The following is a 23795-nucleotide window of genomic DNA, read 5'->3' on the forward strand; positions in this document are numbered from 1 at the left end:
CGAAGCGGTTTGTGCTCCCGAGGCACTGCAGCCTTCTGGCTTTTTCCTAAGTTCCTTAGTTCAGTGCAATAGACTCAATCCTTGTCCTTAGAAGTATCAGGTCTTAGAGGTATCAGGAAACTCTCGGTGCTACAATTTGATTCCCTAAGTTTTTTCGTATGTTAGGTTAAATATCCATTGAGCTGTTGCTTCGCATTCGAAGATGGTATGGGGACATGTTTCCTCCTCCTTATTACAGAATCTGCAGATGGGATCATTGTTGTATATGCCCATGCTGTGTAGATATTTTCTCGATGCCAGTGTCTACTCTGAGTTCAGCCGTCTCCAGTTGCAGCAGCGATTTTGCCAGTCTTGGTGAGGGTTGTTCCATCATAAGTTTACTGTGTCTAACTCAACAAATGGATTTTGTAAATAAATCTTCGAATAGAAAATCTCTTCTTTGTTGGTTTTTCTGTAAAGAGTCTTTCTAACGTTCCGGTGGCTTGAATTTTTTAAGCTATCTCATTTCAAATTTGTTTTAGTGATGGTTTTAAGTAAAACAGATTCGGTTTGAATAATGATTGTTGGAATATGAAGTTTGAAATTGTTTTGAATGGTGGTTTTAATGATTAGGCGATAATCGTAGCATTATTGGTAGATGGAAGAAGTCAAGTGTATGTGCCTGGATGCTTAATATTCCCAAACCAACTGTCCAAAGGGTCTTCCATCGCTACCAAGATACTGAAGGTTAGTAACGAAGGCATGGATCAGGTCGCCATCGTGTCACATCTCGGAGAGATGAGCGTTTTATTGTTTTGAATATACTTTTATAAACATACGTATATCTGAGTGTTTTTGACTTAATATTGGTATAATATATAACTTGTGATGACCGTTGAATATAATTGTGATGTTCGTATCGGCGGTGATGAGATTATCGGTCAATGGTTGTTGGAAAGAAAACGACTTGGAATCTCTTGGATTTAATTTAAATCTTTAACAAGGCCTGTACATATATAGTATATTATTACATTATTATTTATTAATACAGAATTACATATATATTATATACAAGAAGGTAAAAACTTAACTTACTGCTTGATCTCTAAGTGTTCTCTTTTTTATTTATGTTTTATTTATTTATCAACTGGCAAATGTCCCATGTTATTGTTCTACTTCACTGGTTGCTACCACGAGGGGAACTGCGTCGTCGGGAGCAAGTTTAACCTCCGTCGGGGTTACCCTCTCACAGTGTCATCACCTCATATTTCAAAGATTACCCTTATCTTATGTTTACAATTAACTTGTATCTATGTATAAGTATATCCTTTAACGTTGTTGTTTTATGAGGCTGTGCTAGCAATCATTTATGAAATGGGAATCTTGTTTGTAATTGATAGCCCGTGAGTAGCTTTTTATAAAAATGGCGTCTAGGAATTTGGGTTTCTTGTTTTTTTCTTTTTTCATGATTTTTATTCTATCAAAATTTATTTTCTGTCACAAAGTTAAGGCGTGCTGAGGCGGGGCGGTGTCATTTATTTTCCTATTTTTTAAAGCGTATTTGTGTTGATAAATTCTCCTATGTAGGTATTGTCCTGTCTTTCCGTAATAAACACCTTCGCAATTATCACAGGGTATTTTATTCACTACGCCCGATTGGGAGGTATCTGTTATTAGATCTTTTAGATTAGAATGGCATGATTTTAGTAAACGTTTATTCCTAAAGGCCACTTCTGTGTGGTTGAACTTACTGTTTACAAGTTTTTTAATCTTATCTGATAGTCCTTTTATATAAGGGAGTGTGACATATTTTATCGGGTGGTCATCTGTTCCTTTTGTAGTATCGTCTTGATTTTTCAACACCCATTGACCGATAATCCCATCACCCCCATACGAACATCACAATTGGTATAATAGTTCGGCTGAATCAATATTTTCCCAGCCAACAGCTAAATATAATATAATTTCATTTTGCATACATGGTTGCATTCTGTTATTCTAGCTCCTTTATTCAGTCAAGGGTTATTTTCCAATCAGACTAAATCTAAGCTCTTCGAATCTGTTTGTTTTAAGACGTTCTTTTAATTTTTCGTTTTCTTTATAGCCAATTCTAATCTGGTTCACTGTCGCTCGACGAATTTAAATGCAAGGATCTAATGTCTAAGTTATTCAAGTTTCAGGAAATTGGAACGAAGCCCATTAACCTAGTAAATCAGTCGGTACATTTTAATGCCGAGCAATTGAGTTATTAAAATATCTGCTTCCAATAATTATTATAATTTATTCTTAATTATCGAAAAATAAAGTAATATTAATTAATAATTACGGTATGAGGATATTATGTTTTTCAAGTCTGCCATTTTAAGACGTGTGGGTATGGTTTCCATACCATTTTCTCTATGTACAATCAAGGAGTATTATGTGTTTAAAAGTAAAGGACACATATTGCGATTTGTTTTCGTTAAGTTTTTTTCTCCACTTACGAACTATGGTCCTAAGGTAAAGTAAGTGATCTCGGCTGGACCGAACTGCTAAGACAGGACCGAGGTTTGCTGAGAGGTATCGTATTGTCAGAAAAAGATAAGGGTGTGTATATTAGGGTGCTTAGAGGAAGGCCGTGTATATGCAGATAATTAAGGACTTGAGAAGCTCGAATAAGTTATTATACATCAGTTATATACTATGTACCGGTATTTAATGAGATTGTAGTGACAACATTCTTCACGATTCTTTAGGGCTCCGATATTTGCCAAGTGGTTTGGTGTTCGAAACTCTGCATTGTGAATTGCATATGTGCTTGGCTACATGCAACAGAAAACTATAAAGAAATAAAAAATGGTTATGATGGAGTGATCATGTCATTTCAATATTTTAAAAAGGTGGTTCTTCGCACAAACTGGTTATGCAAGTCAAGGGGCATGCTTGTGGATTGTTTGCGTAGTCTGATGATGAGATGGATGTTCGAAATCCGGATCACAGCAAAACCAGTTTTAGGTAGAACCATGCTTTTCAACTATTAAATTGATTTTTACTGTCATTTATTATAATAATGTCAATTATGCTGACGTACTTTTAAATAACAAATATAACAAAAAGAACTATTAAGATGATAAATTAGTATAAAAATTAAATTTCTCCTAAATGTTTCGATTTTTTGTTACTTTTATTATGCTGCTATGAAATAAAAGATTTTTTAAATCCAATTCAAAACGAGAGATTTATTTATTATTCTAATGGAGCAGGTTCTTCATACAAAGATAACATCTGCCAATTCAGACGAGGGAAAAAACAAGAATAACTTCATTATTATGGAATTACCTTATACTTTTCTGACATGCAGGTGATAATAAGTGTACTTTTATGAATAAATTGCTCGTAAGAAGCGGCGTTGTGATTTAATTGCGGTCAGCAGATAAAGATCCGCGCACACTACCAGACAATTGCAAACAAAGGAACATTAACGCCACCTCATGAATTTTTCAAGCTTGGCCCAGAATTTTTTCACCCTTTTTCTCAATTCACAACCACCGTATACCGTGGGTGGTGGGTCTTAAAACCCAATCGTGTATGAGCAGGTGTACATTAAAATGCAGCGGGTTCACCGTTGAATTTTTGTTATTTTTAGAAGAACCAGTTTTTTCTTTTACATTATCGATGCCGTAATTGTCAAATAATTGCTTCAAAAATTATCCTTTGATTGTACGCACAAAATCTTAAATTAAAAGAGATATATTATGGCTCCCTGTAATTAGTAGATATACAGTTGTAACATTCTTTAAGTCCTTAAATTATCACCTTTCTTTTGAAAGGTAAATAAAAGTTAAATTTTTTATTAATACACAGAAATTATCTTCATTTGTTTAGTCCAGTCAACATTTAATAACCCCGATTAATATGGAGTACTCTCAGTTAGTATGAATGAATTGTGGTGTGTGCAACTAATTTATTAGCGAGAAAGGCAGGTTTAATCCCGAATTACTGTGAAGAATATCGAATTCTTTTGGGTAGTGTGAATGAATATGTGAATGTGATTTATTAGTGTGAATGCAAGGGCTTATCCCCAATTACTTTGAGGTATACCAAATACCCTAGGGTAGCATGAATCTCATTTATTAGCGCGAATAGCAGGGTTTATCCCCAATTCCCCCGCCCACAGGAATGGCGAGTACTCTAGGGTAGTGTGAATGAATGTGTGGATGTAATTTATTAATGTGAAATTACCCCAATTACCCACGCATTCTGGGGCAGTGTAAACGAATTTTGGTGTGTGATTGTAATTTATTAGCGTCAGTAACAGGGTTAATCCCAATTTACTCTGCGGAATATTAAGTACTCTGGATAGTGTGAATGCTGACCGGACTATAATGTTTTCATTTTGTTCCTGAAATTCAGCCCTGAGGTACAGAGAGGCTAGTAATAGGATAAAGAAAAGCGAGAGGTGGTTACACTTATCACATCATAACTTTGCTGGAGGAACATGAAACGAAATTATAGGTTTTAAATTCGGGAAAGACAAGGAAAGAGCAGCTGGCGATGACCAAATTTTCCATCTTTAAAACTAAAATAAATTTAATTGAACAGTAACAATTAATACTTAACTATTTCCAAAATGGCGTGATGTGAGATAAAATGAAATTGTCTTCATTTGTCGGTAAAATATTTTTATCTTTTTTCACCCTCCAATTAATTAGTACGTTTAAAAGTATCAATTAATTTACCTCTTCATAGTAATTATTTATAGTATGCTGTCTAAGAGGTAAAACTAAATAAACTTAAAAAAGGCCCTAGTTATGTGTAATTAATGGGTCCTATAAAATAAATGATGTACCAATAGAAACGTTGGTATTTTCCTATTAACCCCGTATATTTCACTCATTCTTCGTTTTTCTCACTGCTACCTGACTATTATTTTAATGGAATTTCTCGATGTTATCTTCTTGTAAACCCTTATCGCTTTGTGCGGTAAATGTTGGGCCATGTTGTTCCCCTAGGGTGCCTAATGAAACATATGGAAATTACCGGTTTAACCATCATTAGTGTTACTGAATTGAGTCATTTACATAAAGTTATTGAGGAAGCACAGTTTGTAGTTGAAACGCGTTTTAATGGGTGGGGGGGAGGGAGAGAATCACGGGAAGGAAACCGCCAGGCCGATGATTTGCTACTAGTGAAGAGGACGATTAGATAACAATTAATAACAATGTATATAAAGGGGAAAAACAAAAAAAGGTCGATGATCCTGTGTGAAAATTAAGCCATAATAAGAATCCTTTAATTAAAACAGCAATTAAAGAGCAATTTTCAAAAATTGTAGTTTTTTGTTTGTTGTGTTGAAATTATTTCTAGGACTAATTGTTCCAGTATAATTGTTAGTTAAGTAGTTAATAAACGTATATATTTGAAATTGGCTGTAGGGTATATACATTTAAAGACAAAAATCGAACACTTGCATTCATTTACTTTTATTAATTTGTCTTTACGGGGGATCGCAACATCACAGGCCATATCAACCGTCGGGGTGCCAGTGTTTTGTAAGTATCTTTTCTAAACTTCATTTGTAAGTTCTATTCTAAATCAAGGATGATACCCAAACAATGCTATTTTTGGTCGAGGGAACAGGCGATATTGTCAGCAACACGATGCAGCTATTGAGTTGTCGAGTGAAATTAAGTAAAATAATATTGCAATTTTCAATTATGGGCAAAAATCTTCGGAAAACTAGGAAGATCAGAAGGTTTATGTGGCTCCTGCGTATAGCGTTGAATAGGTATGTTAGGGAAAGTAAACCTTTGTGAGGCAAATGTTGTAGTAAGTGTATTGTAATTAAATCATTTTCTGGAGCTTTACAAGAAGATAGTTGTTAAATAGTGTGTCGTATGTCTGATGGAATAAATGCTTTAGGAGGAGAGTGTATTATTTGGCCGTTGTTGTATCAAACTTTGTTGTAAGCGAAACAACAATATTTGACTGTTTTTGACCAAACAATTTTAAATATTTTCATTATAAATTAAGCGAGATTTTCTTTTAATGTCAATTTTATGAGAACAAACATAAAATATGGACGATTCTCAAACGTATTTATTTATCTTCGTGTCGTGAAAGTTTCAGTCCGAGGTTGTTTAAGAGGAAAAGTCATTAGAGCTGCCACAAGAAATGCCTGCGATTTGAGAAAGGGAGGCTGTAAATCGTCATTGATGGATTTTGCCGGATAAAACGTAGAAACCTGTCTTTATAACTGATCAATATTAATCGATGTATACAACGGGTTTGTTATTATCGTCAGGTGTCTTCATAGGAAGCTGTTGATTAATGCGAGGCCATTGATTCAAAGTCCGAGGTTGGATCTTCACGACTCGGGCAGGTGTCCGTTTTTACTCTTAAGTTAGTTAGCTTATAGGATTATATCAAGGTTCTAATATACTTTATTTTCATTTAATACGACAAATACACCTTGTCGCAAATTTGTCATTATTTGCAGTTGGGCAATGTGTGTCACGAAAAAACAAACAAAAAAACATTCAGCATCACATTAAAAACATTGAATAGGTTCAGTAAGTTTATTTTAATGTTGTGTGTAGTTATACAATTCCGACAAACTGGGTCGATCATCAATATAATTCTTTAATGCTTCGAAGTCGGGAATGGTGATAAATACCAATTTATACATCTATAAGAAAATTTAATATGGCTGTCTGCCTTACTAAAAACGAAAAAACTTCAGGTAAGTCTTCTGCCATCCACTAACAACTGATTTAACGAGGATTATTTATTATATATACAATCATATCCGAAAAAATATAATATATCTATCCCTATTATGTTTTGGTAATGCTTTCGGGCGATAAACATGCATCGGGCCGAAACTAGGATATAGATTACAAAAATATATTAAATTAATAAGGTTAACAAGAGCGAGCATCTCCGCGGGCACGACTACATCTCCGACGTCTTAATAAGTTAACACCTCGGCCTGGTGAAGGAGAGGAATAAAGGTGCCGGTAGATGCAGAGAAGCCAGCTCGTCATAAATAACAACTGTCAGCCCCAACACCTCCAACAGTACGTCTGTTTGTAGGTAAGGATGAGCTCTTCATCTTCACGGATACCGAGTCATCATCGAAACTGCCTTTCCAGACGGCTTGGAGCCTTCACCAATTAACTCCTACGAGATTTATGGCCGTTTTAGTCTCGACGGAGATTCCCACAACTACAGATTAGTCGACAAACGAAAGCAAACCGCAAATAACACTGAAAACATTAAATCTTTTAAGCTTAATCTAATCGCAATCCCTGTCGTGTTCTCGTTTAACAATCGTGATGTCTTCATTTTTTTTTACATTCTCTAAACTTTTTCATGTCATTAAAACTAATAGAAAACGAAAAATGAGATTTAGTGTAAGGTATGTAAAAAACAACAGTTTTGGTTTCAACCTATTGAACAATTTATTATAAAATATATGAAAATAATGAGAAATTCTGAAAAAAACTGGGTTTTAAAAAGTATATGTAAATAACCTCCTCGGCAGAAACAGGGTCAAATTTAATAATCTATTATTTAAAATTATGGTCATATGCCAGTGAAAGTAGTGTTATTTTTTAAGTAGACTTTTATTTTTTTTAAATATTTTTACTTTCGTTTGCCATATTCTAAGTAGTCCGCTATTATTTTACGATACGTTTTACAAGCGTTTATGTGATTTCTCCATCTGTTTTCTTCATTTTGCATTTGAATTTTCTGAGATGGACTGGATTTGGTGTTTTGATTTAAACAATTTAATCATTTATTATTTAAAACTATGGTGATGTGCCAATGAATGAATAGTAACTGATCTAGACGTAGGAATAAAAATTCATTTTTTTCGAAACTAATTTAAGTAAAAATGGTTAAAAGGTTTCTTGTACAAATGAATGGTGACCGTTAATCTATAATTATTCAGAAATCGTGAGATGCGGTCTGGTGTAATTAAGTTTTTAGAAAAACATTTTCTTTATCGTGCCAAAGTTTCGATCTTTATTGAGATCATCTTCAGGACCTGGTATTTACAAACATTGTTTACATTTAACAAATACATGTAGAATGTGGAAAAAAGTGAATTTATACAATGCAAAACATATTTTTTTATATATATTCAATCAAAGTATTTCTACTCACTCAAAGTGTTTGCCTTCTGTGTAATTGTGCTATTCCTGCGTGTCGTGTTGAGAGTGCTGAGATTGCTGTTTTATGTTTATATATGTTGGATTTTGAAGGGGTGGGGAAGGAAGTCGGTATAGAAAAGACATTTTTGTATAAGGTTTCTTGTACGTTTTGCGGTGTAATCGAAATAATACTAGGAATTTCTATATGCAAATATTTCTGTAATGGTATATATGTTTAGATTATTGACCAAAGGAAGTGAAACCTTCTTATTTTCATAATATTTAATATTTCGTATTCGGATTGCAAATATGTTTCACCAAAAAATAAGTAATATACCCATCCATTTAAAAAGATTATAAATCATTAATTTATATTTCGTTCCACGATTTTTTTTCTTTTTAATTTGTAATGGTCTTTTTATTGCACATCAAGTTGTAAATGGCAAAACCATGAAATTATGAAGATTTGTATTATGGTAAAATATTATTTCCAACCAGACAAGTGTAAACAAACAATTTACAATCAAGAAATTTACAAAACAATGCTTTGAGACGTTTGTGCTACAGTATTGTTCCATGAAAATTTATAACCCCTTATAATGTCCAATTATAACCTCAAGCGTGCTTTCACATTTCAAAAGCGAAAAGATCGATCTAAAGGTAAATTACATGAAGTACGTTATCTCCTTTAATGTTTGAAAATAACAAAGACAATTATTGATGAGACTGAGTAAACTTTTTTTTTCAACAACCTACCAACTAGAGCTCCAATTACGATAAAATTGTCTACGCTCTATTTCTCTATGCCTGACTTCTTTATTGTCTTCTTTATTTGTCCTATTGTTCTGAGTGGCCAGAAGAAATGCTTGTGATGGTTGGCCGCATTTACTATTATTGTTCGTTCGAACAGATTAAAGGATTCAGAAAAAAGTAGGTTTTGTATAAAATATAGATTTTGCTAAAAAAATATAGTCATGCACTATTGTTACAGAGCAAAGAATTTTAATGAAATAAATTGATTCGCCAAGTAAAACAAAGCTACAGTATTGCAGGTGTAGGAAGAAAATAAATATTTTAAACTAAGTGTACATTGGCAAAAATGTTTTGAAATAGTTGCAGGTGGGGTATTTGAAAACAAAATTTTGAGATTTCACGTCTATCCTTCTCCAACCAATGGGCAATTCGATAGAAAAATTTTGAATTATCTGGTCAAAACTAGACTTCTGTAGAGCGAATTCGACGCGAAAATTACCATTACACATCACCCTTAGGCGAATGATAACCCTACAGCCATTTCTTCATGGGCTAGGTGGAGGTTAAAACTGTGGCCGACACAGGTTAGAAAGGTCTTTTCCATTGGTAAGTGCGAGTCTTTCGGCAAACAACAAATCAAAAAACTACTGCTGCAAAAATACGTAAATCGAATCAAACATACGAAAATTCGTTGATCAAAAAGACTCGAACATATTTCCAACATTATCCTCCAAAACTTCATAAAAATTTAATTTAAAGCCTAATATATTATTCTTTAATATTTGGGGGCCTGACAGTCAAATCTGATATTATTATAGATGAATATCTCATATCTCCTCGTTTACCGAATTCGCAAAAGCTCCTGGTTTTGACCTAATTACATCCTCAATTCTCCAACAACACTCTCAAAAAGCTATTATATTCCTCCTATAAGGGACCATGATGGCCGAGTGATTAGGGCTTCTGATTAGTATTTCGTATGCTAGCAATTCTTGGTTCGAATCACGGCACAGCCCAGGCTTTGTAATTGAGAATTGTAAGAAGGAAATATTGTAAAGTAGTATAACACTTTGTTCGCGACACTCAACAGCTAGATGGACGGTAAGTCTTCCAACCAATTGTACGGCAGTTAATATTTCGGGACAACCTGCCCTCACTTCAGCACGTTAGCACCATCACATTCTCCCGGATAGGTGAGAGTTATTAAATGTGCTAAAGCGAGGACAGGTTGTCCCGAAGTATATACACAAAAAGGGAAACTACGATATTTGATGTTCCACCAAATAGAAACCCATATGCACAAGAGATTTAAGTTTCTTGAAATACAGCAAGAGCAGACGTTTGTTTCCATTTCCCTCTGGCTTCACAATTACTCATTGTGTTAAAAAATATTTTTGAAAGAAATCAAAATATAACCGTACGAGGTCATATGGCGTTGAAAATTTTGAAATTAAATGTAGTGAACTTCTATTTTCTTTTGAGTCAATTTTCACCCAATTCCATTGCAAAACATTTTGGTATGAGAAAAAAGGCTGAGCTTGCATTTAACGACTATCGACCTTTTGATGGAAGTATCGATCCCTCCAGGCGGTCAAAGGCACTGAGATATCGAATAGTGTAATTAAAAAGAACATGTTATTCCCAGGGATTTTGATTGATAGAAGGATCGACGGTAATAAAACATTGTTGTGAGAAGATGAGAAGATATATATAACGCACAAAGAGGACGATCGTCGAGGCGAGTGGAAAGGAATAAAGCAATCAATCTGTGACGGGTGTTGGCCGCGTTTAGCGGAGGGAGAGAGTCGACGGTGGTCGTGCCTTGTAATCATGGTCCCTCTCTCTTTCGTGGATTCACTCTTTTAAGGATGGACGAGAGGGAGGAGGGAGTCGGCCGATTTCAATTACCTGCCCCGAGGTGCCTTCCAGCCGTTCAAACCAGTAATAACTGTGTTTAGAAGCGGGACAAATCTATTCGGACGATTCCACTTCTCCGGGATAGCTCAATCCCCGGCTAAGTAAACACCTACCACGCTCCGCTTGAAAAAGTGTTCTCTGTCGGTCATACTGGTTAATCGCTTATTCAGGCACCGCAAACGACTTTATTTGGATCCATTTACCCATTTTTTTACTAATCAAAATGTTGCGTTATAATAAGCAAAATCACTTTGATTTGATTTAATTGTTCAATAACTGCGTACAGTTTTTTATGCGTTCTGTAGGTTATTTCCGTTCAAATCTCGCAAGACGATTCCTGGATTGGTTTAGTGATCGATTGTCACAATTTCTTTATTCTCATCTTGGTTTTTCTTCAGCGATGCTTTCTGGTATTTTACCTTTCTAGCAAGAGTTGCTAAGTATAGGGTTGTCCGATATCGACTAAGTATCGATACCGACGAAATATCGATACCACACAAATATCGGATCAAAGGTATCGACATTTTTGAGCACTCTCTTGAGCCTTTTTACCTTATCGTCAATAAACAACCATTGTAGTCAGCCTCAACAACAACACAAAACTTTATCTTACAGTTTATTACTATTATTTATTGAAAAAATGCAGACAAGTGTACGTCTGTGTAGAAAAGTGAAATGTGAGCAGCTGAAGTAGACGGTTGTTCAGCTGTTTTTGAATAAAACTTCTATAATATTTCTTGTATTTGCCCTATATCTTTTTTCCAGCTTCGTTGTCTAACTTGATTTTATGATGGTCGACACGAAGATTTGAAAAGGTTCGACGTGTTTCCACTGCATTCCACCTTGGCAAGGAAAACACGACATTCTGCAATTGAACTATCCTTTTTTGAAAAATAAAGACATACTTTGCTTTGGGGGGGGGGGGCGACATGGTGAGGAACGTAACCGAATTAAACAGTAAACAGTTGGTTAAATAATTCTTATGGCTAAATAAGCTCTCTTATTACTACCATTTATAGGTAGGTCTAACTAAAATAAATACTTTATGGGATAGAAACTTACTATATGATATAATTAATTAAAGCTTTTTGATAGAAGAATTTGGGTCAATCAAAAGTAATGAAACCTACTTACCTACTTATACCCGATTTATAAATATAATACGAAACTGACAATTTTACTTTCGATACCGGTACCGAATAAGAAGTAGATCGATACTGTACTTATATCAATCGGTATCAGACAACCTTAGCGATGTAAATGTATCGAAAAGACGGAGGTCATGAGATCTACGCCCACATCATCCCCGGAGGGATTTTACTAAATCTATAAGTATTTTTATCCAGGGAGAAGCAAATTAAGCTCATGCAAGGACGGGCTAAAACTAAAAAGTAACTTCAAAAACAGGCAATATTGATGCCTGATAGGTAAGCGTAACTTAAAAAATATGTCATTTCCACCCTCTGGAGAATAACCACTGTTTACTACAATAATATCGTTGCCCCACCAACTAAGGTAGTTCACTACCTTGGGCTATACATGACAAAAGAATACATGGAGCCGACACACGCAATTCAAAAGACAAGACATTATTAAATATTTTTCGAGTTTAGAGCATACAGGAGTCTATATAGTTTGGTTTTAGGAATTTTTACCTGTCCTTTTCCTTTGAGAATCAAACTGATGATTAGATCGAAATGTGTAAGGTTTCAATTTAAACGAAGAGGTGAGCAAATTCACATTTCATTAAGATTTCGATAGTTTTTAGTTGTTTTTTTTCCATTGTCATTTATTATTTGATGGAACAGCTTGACTAGTTTCTTCACAAATTGAACGGAAAATATTTGAAGGAGGAGGAGAGGCTGAGTAAAAATGATGAAGCGAGGGCCGGCCGGAGGCGATAAGTCCGGCGTGCTAAAGGCCCTCCTATCCGGCAAAACATCTCACGATCCGACTTTTAACTCTCTCACTCAGTTTAGACCAACTATTAATTGTAAATCAAACACTCGGTATCTTCTAACATTCCGAATTCACTTGTATAGAAAAAACCGTTAGCCGCCTCATTAAATGATAAGGGGTTCCTCTCTTCTCTCTTTTTTTTTCGAAAATCGTGCGTTTTTTCCCTGGACACGATAGCGGCTGGGAAAAATTCCCTGATTTATTTCCCGGCTTTGTTCCCGGCGGACAATATGCTTTATCGGCCATGCTGTGAATCACCGGGGACAATTGCACAACCGCAGAGCGATAATCCAGATCATGAATTTCCCAAAGAGACGTAATTTATTCCACTTCCTAACAGCGCAAATTGCTTCTTCTTTGCTGCTAACAAATTCTAATTCAAGTAGAAAAATAATTAACTATTTCTTGTATATAAGTGGTAGAAAAATAGAATATTTAAAAAATAAAGAAACATAACTTTATATGGTCTGGCCTGCAAATACAATCATACAAACAAATGTATGAAATTTATACGAATGTAAAAACAAAATTGGCTGATAATGAAACAAAATAATTGCCAGTAGCCTAGTCGTTTTCGATTACTTTGGTCTGCCTATGCGCGCTGTTTTGATCAGATGTAAACGACCAAGTTTCACAAGGATCATCAGACTCTCAGATTTCAAGAAAACCCGTGCTATTATGCTATTGCAAAACAACAATCAGATCGATTTTACGATCAGAAAGGTTCAGGGTTAACGTTTTCCCTGCATGGGTAAAACCCAGAAAAAGCAAATTCGCTGAAGCATCTTGCATCATAATTGCCCAGCTACTGGAACAAGTAGTTGGATAACTGCAAAGATTAAAAAAAAAAAGTTAAACAAAACCAACAAAAAATTATTCCACTTTGGCTTAAAATTAAAATATCAAAAATGATTACATGTTACAAAATAAAAAATGTAAATTTTTCACATCTTACATGTACTTGTAAAATTTAAACAATGTTTATAAATCCCAGGCCCTGAAGATGATCTCAATAAAGATCGAACGTGGGCACGATAAAGAAAAAGTTTTTCTAAAACCTACGTCACACCAGACTGCATCTCACGATCTCCGAATAATCATTGACTAACGGTCACAAAAAAATGAGAGACATGAAGTGACCTAAAACATATTAATAATGAAAGTATTCTAGCAATTAGTTTCAAAATGTTATAATTTTTTCTTACAAATTTATTACTTGTAAATAGTCCTTCGTGGAAAATAAAATGTATATAATATCTCCCTCCCCTCAAAAAACGATAATTGATGTTCAATAGTAATAGATGTTGGTAAAATTGGGAAATAAAGTGAGTAATTCAGCATAAGTAGGTACCAAACAAGTATGGCATCTCCAGACTAGTATTCAACCAGTATTCAGTATTCTTGTTATGAATAGAAATAAATTCACTAATTTCGTGGTCCGCTTGACCAATTAATATATTATAATTAATTAAGGTTTTTAGTCGAGATAAAAAAGTCAAAAAATGGCAAAAAGGAGGGAAAATTCAAAAGGTGCGGTTGAGATGGGAAGTTGGTGTCCGAGTGGATCGAGGTTACGATAGCTCAAGTGGTAGAGCAGCGGCGTATCAAGCCGAAGATCGTGGGTTCGAATCCCGCTCGTGCCATTGACTTTTTTATCTCGACTAAAAACCTTAATTAATTATAATAGAAATAAAGTAAACATGATATATAATAAGGATTTATTAATAAAGGAGCTCGGGTTTATTAAAAATGAAATGATAATCATGATAAATGATAAATTAATGTATCAATTGCATGACCCTACACCCTAACAGTGGATACAATCACCGAAGAATAGGCAATTGAAGGCTTTCGCTAAACCATTCGATTTAAATTTAAATTTTGCGATTTCGATTTTGCAATTTAAATTTTTTTAATCTAAAATTTAAGATATTTTATTTTTTTAAGATTTTCGTTACTGTGGTATTGCAGTATATTTTCTTCCAAAAATTAACTTTCACTTATCAAGAATTTATAGCAAAAAGTGGAAAGATTCATATAATCTTTTTTGACAACCGCGAATTATCAGACGTGATTTGACAAAGAATAATTCTATTTAAAATATAACGAAATTTATAACTTATGATTTAATATTGAAAGTTATCCTTTGGTATTACTATACTAAAAAATTCAACATGGCTGATGACATAAAATGTTTATGTCCATGTGGTTAAAATTATGGTTATAATGTCCCAAAATAAATGTTAAGCTGTAAATCTATCTATAAATTAGAATGATTGTGGCAGTTCAGCTCAGGTCCTATTCTTAATTAGTGCCTGTAGGCACTTGTCGTTGCCCCGGGCTTATAGAGGACGTGACTATCAAACACATGGTGAAAATGCGTTTTTAAAAGGGCAAAATTTTAACTAGAAACACCTGTGTTTTATCAATCGTCGAAAACTAAAATTAGAGTAATTTTCTCAATTAATAATACTCACAAAATAAGAAATCGATAGTAAAATATCAGATTTGATCTCATCAAATGAATGTTACGATAACTTGATTTAGAAGGCAGATCAAAATTAATACATTATTTGATTTTAGATAACCTATTATACATGTAGCTTAAATGTTTTAACCTTTATGATTAGAAGATACGACTCAGGAGATGTAGGCTAATGAGGACCTAGCAGTGGCTCTTGCCCCAGGCTCTTGGAGGATGTGAATGTTAAACAAGAACCCACGGGCCATTTTTCGTCATGTATCATACCTTGGAAAGTTGGATAATTCGATTTCAAGATAACAAGATTTTTGATGGCTACCTGTTGATTTCCAATCTTACAAAATATACTTTTTTATAATATAAATTTATTTATGAATACAAGAGGTTCAGAAAAGTAGGAAGTTTATAAAGAGAAAAAACGTGTGTATATGTGCTAATCCATTTTATAAAAGAGAAATTGACGGATAGAATAGTCACTCCTAGTTAGAATTAGAATATGCCATGCTATCATGACCCGTGGAAGTGTGTGGATGCTATAGCCATGCGTCCATTTGGTTAATCCCGTTTCCATTTAAAACGTTTAACCAATAGCGATTATGTAAGATCAAATGATGACCGCAACAATTTCGGAAAATCAAATTATCACCGATTTTGTAAGAGAATAATGTACCGGAACTTGTTCAAAGTTGGTATCCGTTCTGTAAAAAGTTCTTGGTTCGCGGCTGGTACAAATTATGGAGATGCTTTGCATTTCGTGCCCGTTTGAGAAGGCGTGACTATTGTCTCTGAATGTTATACTCCACGATGTTCTATAATCCATATTTCCCGTTTGGACCGACTTGGCTAAGAACAAAGTGCTCTCGAAATTCGCCTATGATTAAATTCTCAGAGAATAGTCTTATTCGCGTGCTTTTAGTTTTGATTTCGCTATTCAAGTTAAAAAAAGGCCATATGTAAGTTCATACTTCAAGTGATGAGTCGCGGTGTCTACACATTACCGTACCGTTAAATATTGGCAAATCTGTGCTATATGCTACTCATTCAACACACTGCCTGACATAAATGTTAATTTATTAAAAACAAATAGTCCTAAACTAATACAGTTTAAAATAATTGGTTGATAGAAGAATGTAAATAGAGTTGAATGCCGCAAAAACGGGTTTTCTATCTAACTCAGGCGAGAAGATAGGATTTTTCTGGAAAAAAAACAACGAATAAATCATACAGTACAACCAGATATACTTCATGATCTATGCATTTTTCATAGGAATTGAGATCGTTTTTGAAATCTACTTTCAATTATCTAAAGAATGAGAAATCTACTAAAAGAATATACCAAACGAAAGGTTGTTAAATGTAGCAGTTTTTGGTAAATTCGTTAATCTCAAAGAAGTCCCGTCAAAGGCCACTGATTTTTTGATTCTTCTTCTTCTCCGATCTCCTTCTTCCGATATTTCAAAATTTTATAGGTTTGTGTCAATGGACTAAAAGGGTTCAGTAGGTGGTGCATTCTTTCGACTGTTGAACGTAGATTTTAAAAATTATCTCAATTTCGGTTAGAATTGCAAAGTAATGGAGGAAATCTGTTATGTTGTAATATTTAATCTGTTTATTTCCTACAAAGTTTAAAAAATCGCATTTTATCGAAAGAGTGACTTAGAAAATCCGTTTTTGTACCATTCTACTTCATTACATTCTAATAAAGATTATTTCGTATCCATGGCGAACTACGCTGTATATAGTTAAAACTAAATATTGCTATTTTTCATCTCACATTACTGGATTCTGTGTAAAGAAAAGAATAAAATTTAATAGAAAACTGCACCCACAAAACCGTCATTCCTGGCCAAAACATCCCTTCCCTAGTTTATTTCAATAACATTCCTTTTCAAAACTAATAATATGAAGCCTTCATAGTACCATCCACAAGCGTTTGATATTAGAACCTTTCATGGACAATACAGGGATCTTTTACGACTTCTCGCAAATAAATGCTTTTCAACACTTTCCTGAAGCTACGCTATTAAGAATAGGCCAGGCGAGGAAAACAGGTCACTTACGTACGTGACTGGCATGTAGAGAAAGGTGGCCCACCTAGTTGAACAGTGAAATTCCTTGGCTCCATATAGAGAGCGAGTAGAGATTGTTTTGAGCATGGCAACAAGTATTTCGGTCTCCTGTTCCAATTTTTGGAGGAAATGGTTATTTTATTGTACATGGTTATAGTAGTATTTTATTTAGCTTTGCGTCCCTAGCGTGTGTTCGGATTTATTGGCATGAACGTATAGTGTGAGAGGGGCGATAGCGGAATAATGAGTACCCTATCGATCCTCAATTAAATTAGTATAATAGGTGTAAAGGTGATGAAGGAAAATCGACTACTCCATAGACCTACTGAGTGAATGGTATGTCAATAGGAAAGAATATATTTAAACAATTGAGTGATTGTGGGGGTGGGTTAGTTGATCTAGAACTGATTGTGTTGGGTGGCTCAAAGGCCGTTACTCTTCGCGCATTTCAGTAATGATCTGCAGGAGTACCTAAATAGGGAAGTTAATACAGAAGATACTCTGATTGTCATGCAAGTAGATGCGGATGATCTAGTTTTGTTGGCATTAGATAAAATTGCGAGATTTTCTCCCGTGGTTTAGGAGTGATAAACCTACTGTTTAATAGTTACCTATCAGCTTTGTTTGCCTATCCTCGCTGATTAAGCAAATATTGTGTGCCTCCAGTCCTTTATAGATAACCCAACTCTGAATATGGAGAAATGCCATTTAAATTAAAAAAGTCACTACCAAACAACAGGTCCATCACCACGCAGAACATAGGAAATCTCACAATGAATTCGCCTAGCTGCTGATAGCGCCAAGAGTCCGAACCTCGCCGGCTTGAGGTATAAGAACGAAAAATGTTAGAAATTGTCGGCGGATGAGAGAAGTGAACGTATGATTTCTGTGCACGTGTATGTACATCACGTGCCTGATTTGGGATTATATAAATCATTTACTTTAGCCGATACCGCCAACTTACTTCTCGGGACCTGTGAGTTTGAAAGACACATTAAAATTATAATTTTTGGCATTTTCCGCTCCTGTTCAGTTTTCGTAATTTACATAACAATCAACGGTTAAGCTTTGAACTTTTTAATGGATAAATATTCGCTCTAAAGGCTGATTTTCTCTTCTCCTCCGATATCCGGGTGACATAACAGAAGGCCAATCATGATTCGAGGCCCCGGAGACACGGAAAGGCCTAAACAAGCGGTGTTTAGAAGCGGGTATTAAAGAGCTCTTGTTAAGGTGTAAATAAGAAGTGGTCCGGGACGTGAATTGATCTCGTGGGAGGGGCAGAACACGAACACGCCGCCGTCGAATTAACTCAAACACTTTAATAGATTTCTTTACAACACACCCACTTTCTGGCCTAGAGTGCAAGGCGGAGATAACCAACATTCTCGGAGTTGAGAGCTTTCGGAAACGTCGAGAAAAATTCCATGACTCTGTATAGACGTGGAAACATATATTTAAAAATCTGTAAAACCTCTTAATAAATATTGCTCTAACTACAATAGTTATTTTTCCAAGGAAGGTTATTATGATTATGCCATGAACCCTAACTTCAATTTTGATAAAAAAAAACTTCTAATCAAAATACCTTGTAGAGCAGATTATTAGAAAGGGATTGCAGTTAATGCAGGCCTTATCTGGTTTACAGATGACTCCAAAACCGAATATGAGTCAGGAGCTGGCATTTATGGAAATAAACCAAGCACTAGAATTCATGTAAGCCTTGGACAATATGTGTTTCAAGCGCAAATGTGGCCATTGAATACTGTGCCAGGGAGATAAAAAGGTTAGGGATTGACAGTAGAAGAATAGCCTTCTACTAGGAGAGCGAGACGGAACTGAAGACAATTGTCGCATCGACGTTAAAGTCCAGAGTCATTTGGGACTAATTACCTTTGTCTGAGTGCCAAGGCGGAGTTGAGGGGTAACGAACAGGCAGATAAAGTGGCCAAGGAAAGTTCAATGAAGATAACTATTGGCCCTGAACCCTCTTGAGCCTTACCAAACTGCCAAAAACGCGGAACAATTAGACAAATATTCATAATAAGTCCTCCGCTCAATGGGAATATAGACTGGGGCAAAGGCTTGCGACAAAGTTTATCAAAGGACTATCGCAGAACTACTAAATCTAGTACATGCTAGGACTAAAATAATAGTTGGACTGCTAACCGGACACCGCACACTTTGGAGTCATATGTATAGAATCGGAGTTGCAGAAAAAAGCCTACGCAGATACTGCCAGAAGAAGAAGAAGCTGAACACGTCCTAAGTTGGTGCGAAGGCCTATGCAGGGTGAGATTCCTAGTAGAGCAAAAGCCAAGGCTTGGAAGATCCACATGGAAGCTCTTGAAAAGCTTTGGTGTTTGATAAAAAGCCTCAAGCCAGATTAAAAAAATGGAGATGCACAATAGACCAATACCGGCCGCGGTGCAAAGGTAAAGAGGACGGCTCCTATATAATCTATCTATCTTGGAAGATTATTTTTCCGGTTAACTCCAAATCAATTTTTATTTTTTTGATTTACCAATTAATGATGATTTTCACTCACATTAATCTTTTTTAAAATGGCTTCTGCATTTTAAACAATAGATGGACTTAGTGTGTGAGGATTTTGAGATTATATTGCGTAAATCCTCTGTTCTTTAGAGTTCAAATTGAGATCTCGTATTAAAACTATTGAGAATTTTCGGCGGATGCGGTCAATTTGCCGTCCACTGACCTCGTAATGTTTCTTATTTTCCGGAACTGGAAGGAAACCCTAACTAAAGATTTCTTTATCTATACATATTAATTCTATCAGTTTTTATAATAATAGGGTGATTTTTATCGCAACATTTATTTCTAAGAAATCCAGAAATTCTGTCCGAGTCATTTGTCTTATCTGCTGACCGCTTTTAAGAGGTTTCTGCGAAACTAGAACGAAAATAACCTTTTTAGCTCATATTAACAAAAAATAAATAAATAAAATTAAGCATTTATATAAATAGAATAAAGTAATATATCTTAAGGATTAATACTATTTGTAAAAAGTGTCAATGGTGTCGCTACTCGTTGTACTCAAGGTACCAAAATATTAACATATTGGAATTGGCCCAAACGGGATAAATCATTTAATCAAATTAGCAGGTCATAGGGCAGATTATCAAAACCCCCGTGGGATAGTCAATAAAGCCTGTTTAACGATCATTTCACACCGTTTAATGAATAATTTAATAAGACGTCCAGATATAAATCCATCTCCGGGCAGGGTTCAAAGTGAAACGTGTAAGAGTTGCCGAGCTGTTATTTCGTCGAAAGGTCGGAGGTGACGTTAGATTTATTAAATGATGAAGGGTTGTGAAATTATGGACGTATCGCCGTCTCTAATAGAAATCTTATAATATAAAAAGCCGACCGCCAAACACCGGCTGATCGATGCTGGCCAGCCGTTAACACCGCGTCATCCTAATTTGTTCCTCCGACTTAGACAAATGAAAAATAAAGGTTGACGTATTCAGTACATCCATTGCATTACTATTCACATAAAAAACCGTAATAGGAATCTATAAAAATATATGTAAATCAATCCTTTGTCCAATCTTACGCTTTGACCAACATAGTTTACAAATAGATAGTACAAAAGGGGCAGTTCGTTAAAAGAAAAACCCCTTCAGAAATATCAACATGCCTATCAGAAAGGAAAATCATGTGAATCAGCACTACATCAATTGACGATGCAAATAGAGGATTCACTGAATAACCAAGAAATAGCATTGGGAACCTTCTTGGACATTGAAGGAGCATTTGACAACACTCCTTTCGAAGCAATAGTTACATCTTGGGGATTAAAACGGAAAATGGCCTATTGGCTATACACGACAGTAATAAGACATAGAATAATCTATGGATCACTAATCTGGTGGAACAAAGCTCAACAAAAAGTAGCTACCCAAACATTTGGCAGCATACAAAGACTAGCAAACCTATGCATCACAGGGGGGGCAATGAGAACAACCCCTACAAATGCATTAGAAACATTACGAAACCTACCTCCACTGGAAATATTCATACAAGGAGAGGCTAGGAAAAGCTCACTTAGGCTCTAGAAACAATTAAATTGGAAAGGAAGTAAACTATTCGGGCATACAACCATAATCAACAAAATCAGACACTCATTATTAGAAAAGGGGACTGATTATATGATCCCGGAAACAATCTTCACAACTTCCTATAAAGTCTCAACGGACTAAGGGGAGGAAGACCACAGGAGAGCATCAGATACAATGATATGGTACACAGATGGCTCCGAAACAAACGAAGGAACCGGATCGGCGTTTTCTATACAAGTCCAAAACATGAGCAACCAAACTCATTAGGGAAGTACACTTCGGTCTTTCAAGCAGAAATACATGCCATCAATACTTGTGCCCTGGAAAATCTTAAAAGAGGTTACACTGACAAAAAATCCATAGCCAAGCAGCCATTAAAGCATTAACATGTAAAAGAATCACATCAAAGACAGTGAATGCATCCAAAATCTCCAAAACGTGGGGAAACACAACAACCTGATGATATCTTGGGTGCCAGGGCACAGGGGAATTTTGGGTAATGAGAAAGCAGACAGAGTGGCCAGAGGAGGATCTGCAAGACCATACATAGGCCCCGAACCTATTCTTGGGATAACAAGAAGAAATATAGAATCCTTCATCGCAGAATGGATCCAAGTAAAACAAAAGGAGAAGTGAATAAACTCTAGCGGTGCTAGACATAGTAAACTCAATGGAGGTTTAACCTAACGTACGGAAAAACCTTAGGGAATCAAATTGCAGCTGCGACCGTCAATGACCTGATACTTCTAAAAAGAAGGTTTGAGTCTATTGACTGAACTAAGGAACTAGGAAGGTACAATAAGCCAGAAGGCTGCAGTGCCTGGGGAGTACAAACCCCGCTTCCTAGTATCCTTTTCTACCATACCATACCATAGCAACAGATAGTACATCTAATTTTTTATGTTTGAAATTATTACTTTAGCAAGAAAGTAATGTAGTTCGTCAGGTATATGATTAATTAACTCAACAGTCACAATGAGAGGTTTTTGTCTATTCTATTTTGGATTACAAATCTAAGCTATCGACGATAAACAAACTTTCATTTTACCGAACTCTACTACAACCGATTTGTATATACGGTATAGAACTGTGAGGAACAGCAGGCCCTTTCAATATCCAAAGTCTCAAATCCTTCCAGTCTGATGTCCTCAGATCATTATAAATGCTCCGTATTATGTCTCTAATACTACCCTCCACAAAGATTTTAAAATCCCATTTATCGAAAACGTAATTCCCCTAAAATTTACGTCTACAATAATCTCTTCCATCATACCGCGACCTCCATTCTGAGGAGTAGGAAGTGATGTTTACCTAGTGATGTGAAGTGGGAGAATATTTACTCCCCAGAATGTAAATATGTAAATAGTTGTAAATCTATGTTTATTAAATTACATATTGTAACGAAAAATTACAGATTTTAATAAAATATTAGAAAAACAAAATTGCCAAATTTCACCAGTTTCCCCTCCCCCAACCGGCAAACTAGTATGATCATTGCCGGCTCCTCGTATATTTGTCCTTCTCACGTTATTTTGTAATCGCGAAAATTTGTATCATTTTCTGCATTTTTCATCACTTTTCTGTCATATGTTGTTAGTTGCTAGAAGATACATATGTTTAATTAGTATTTTGTTATAATTATGTTTATTAATCTTTCTTCCGCACTCAATATTCTTAGAACACATATTTCATTATACTCCACATGCTACTACCCTATGTTTGGCAGATCTCAGAGTACAAATGACTCATTGAGTTCCCACCCCAATAACTGAATCGGAGGAGTCACCTCGCCAAACGTACTACAATTACGCCAATAAATAAGTTCATACCTAGTAACTTTTCATGCCGTATTTAAAATTAAAATTGGCAAGACACCGTGCATTTTTATTGCCAGGTGTTTCAATCCTCTATCACTCTCCACTTATTCATTAACCTAACTAACCTAAATGTTTGACAAGTTTGCAGAGTATTCGATGTTCCTCGGTAGACACATCCACCCACACATAATCACTCACGCTAATAAATACACGCACACTAGAAGGGTCCAAAGGATGCCCCTCATACAATTTACAAATTAATGTACCTAAGCGAAATCGGTGCCCCTGCGGATATTTAATATTCCGCCACACCCTCACCCACGCATCCTTCATCATTCGCGCTAATAAATATCTCATCCGTAATAAAAGTGGGAAATTCAACGAGTGGTTGGTTTTATTGATTTTAAATATGAAATGAGATCGATCATCTTCATATTCGCTGCCATGCCTCAGAGCACTTGCCGCATCTTCATGTAGGTCGCACTATAATCTTTGCGGCGCCAATCATTCAATAGGTAATCATGTTTTTGGATGAAACGCATTTAAGACATTTTTTACTTTATGAATTCCAAAAAGAGAACAAGGCGAATGTT

This window comes from Cimex lectularius, unplaced genomic scaffold (assembly GCF_000648675.2).
Source record: "Cimex lectularius strain Harlan isolate CLEC.00 unplaced genomic scaffold, Clec_2.1 scaffold6, whole genome shotgun sequence".
Lineage (NCBI taxonomy): Eukaryota > Metazoa > Arthropoda > Insecta > Hemiptera > Cimicidae > Cimex > Cimex lectularius.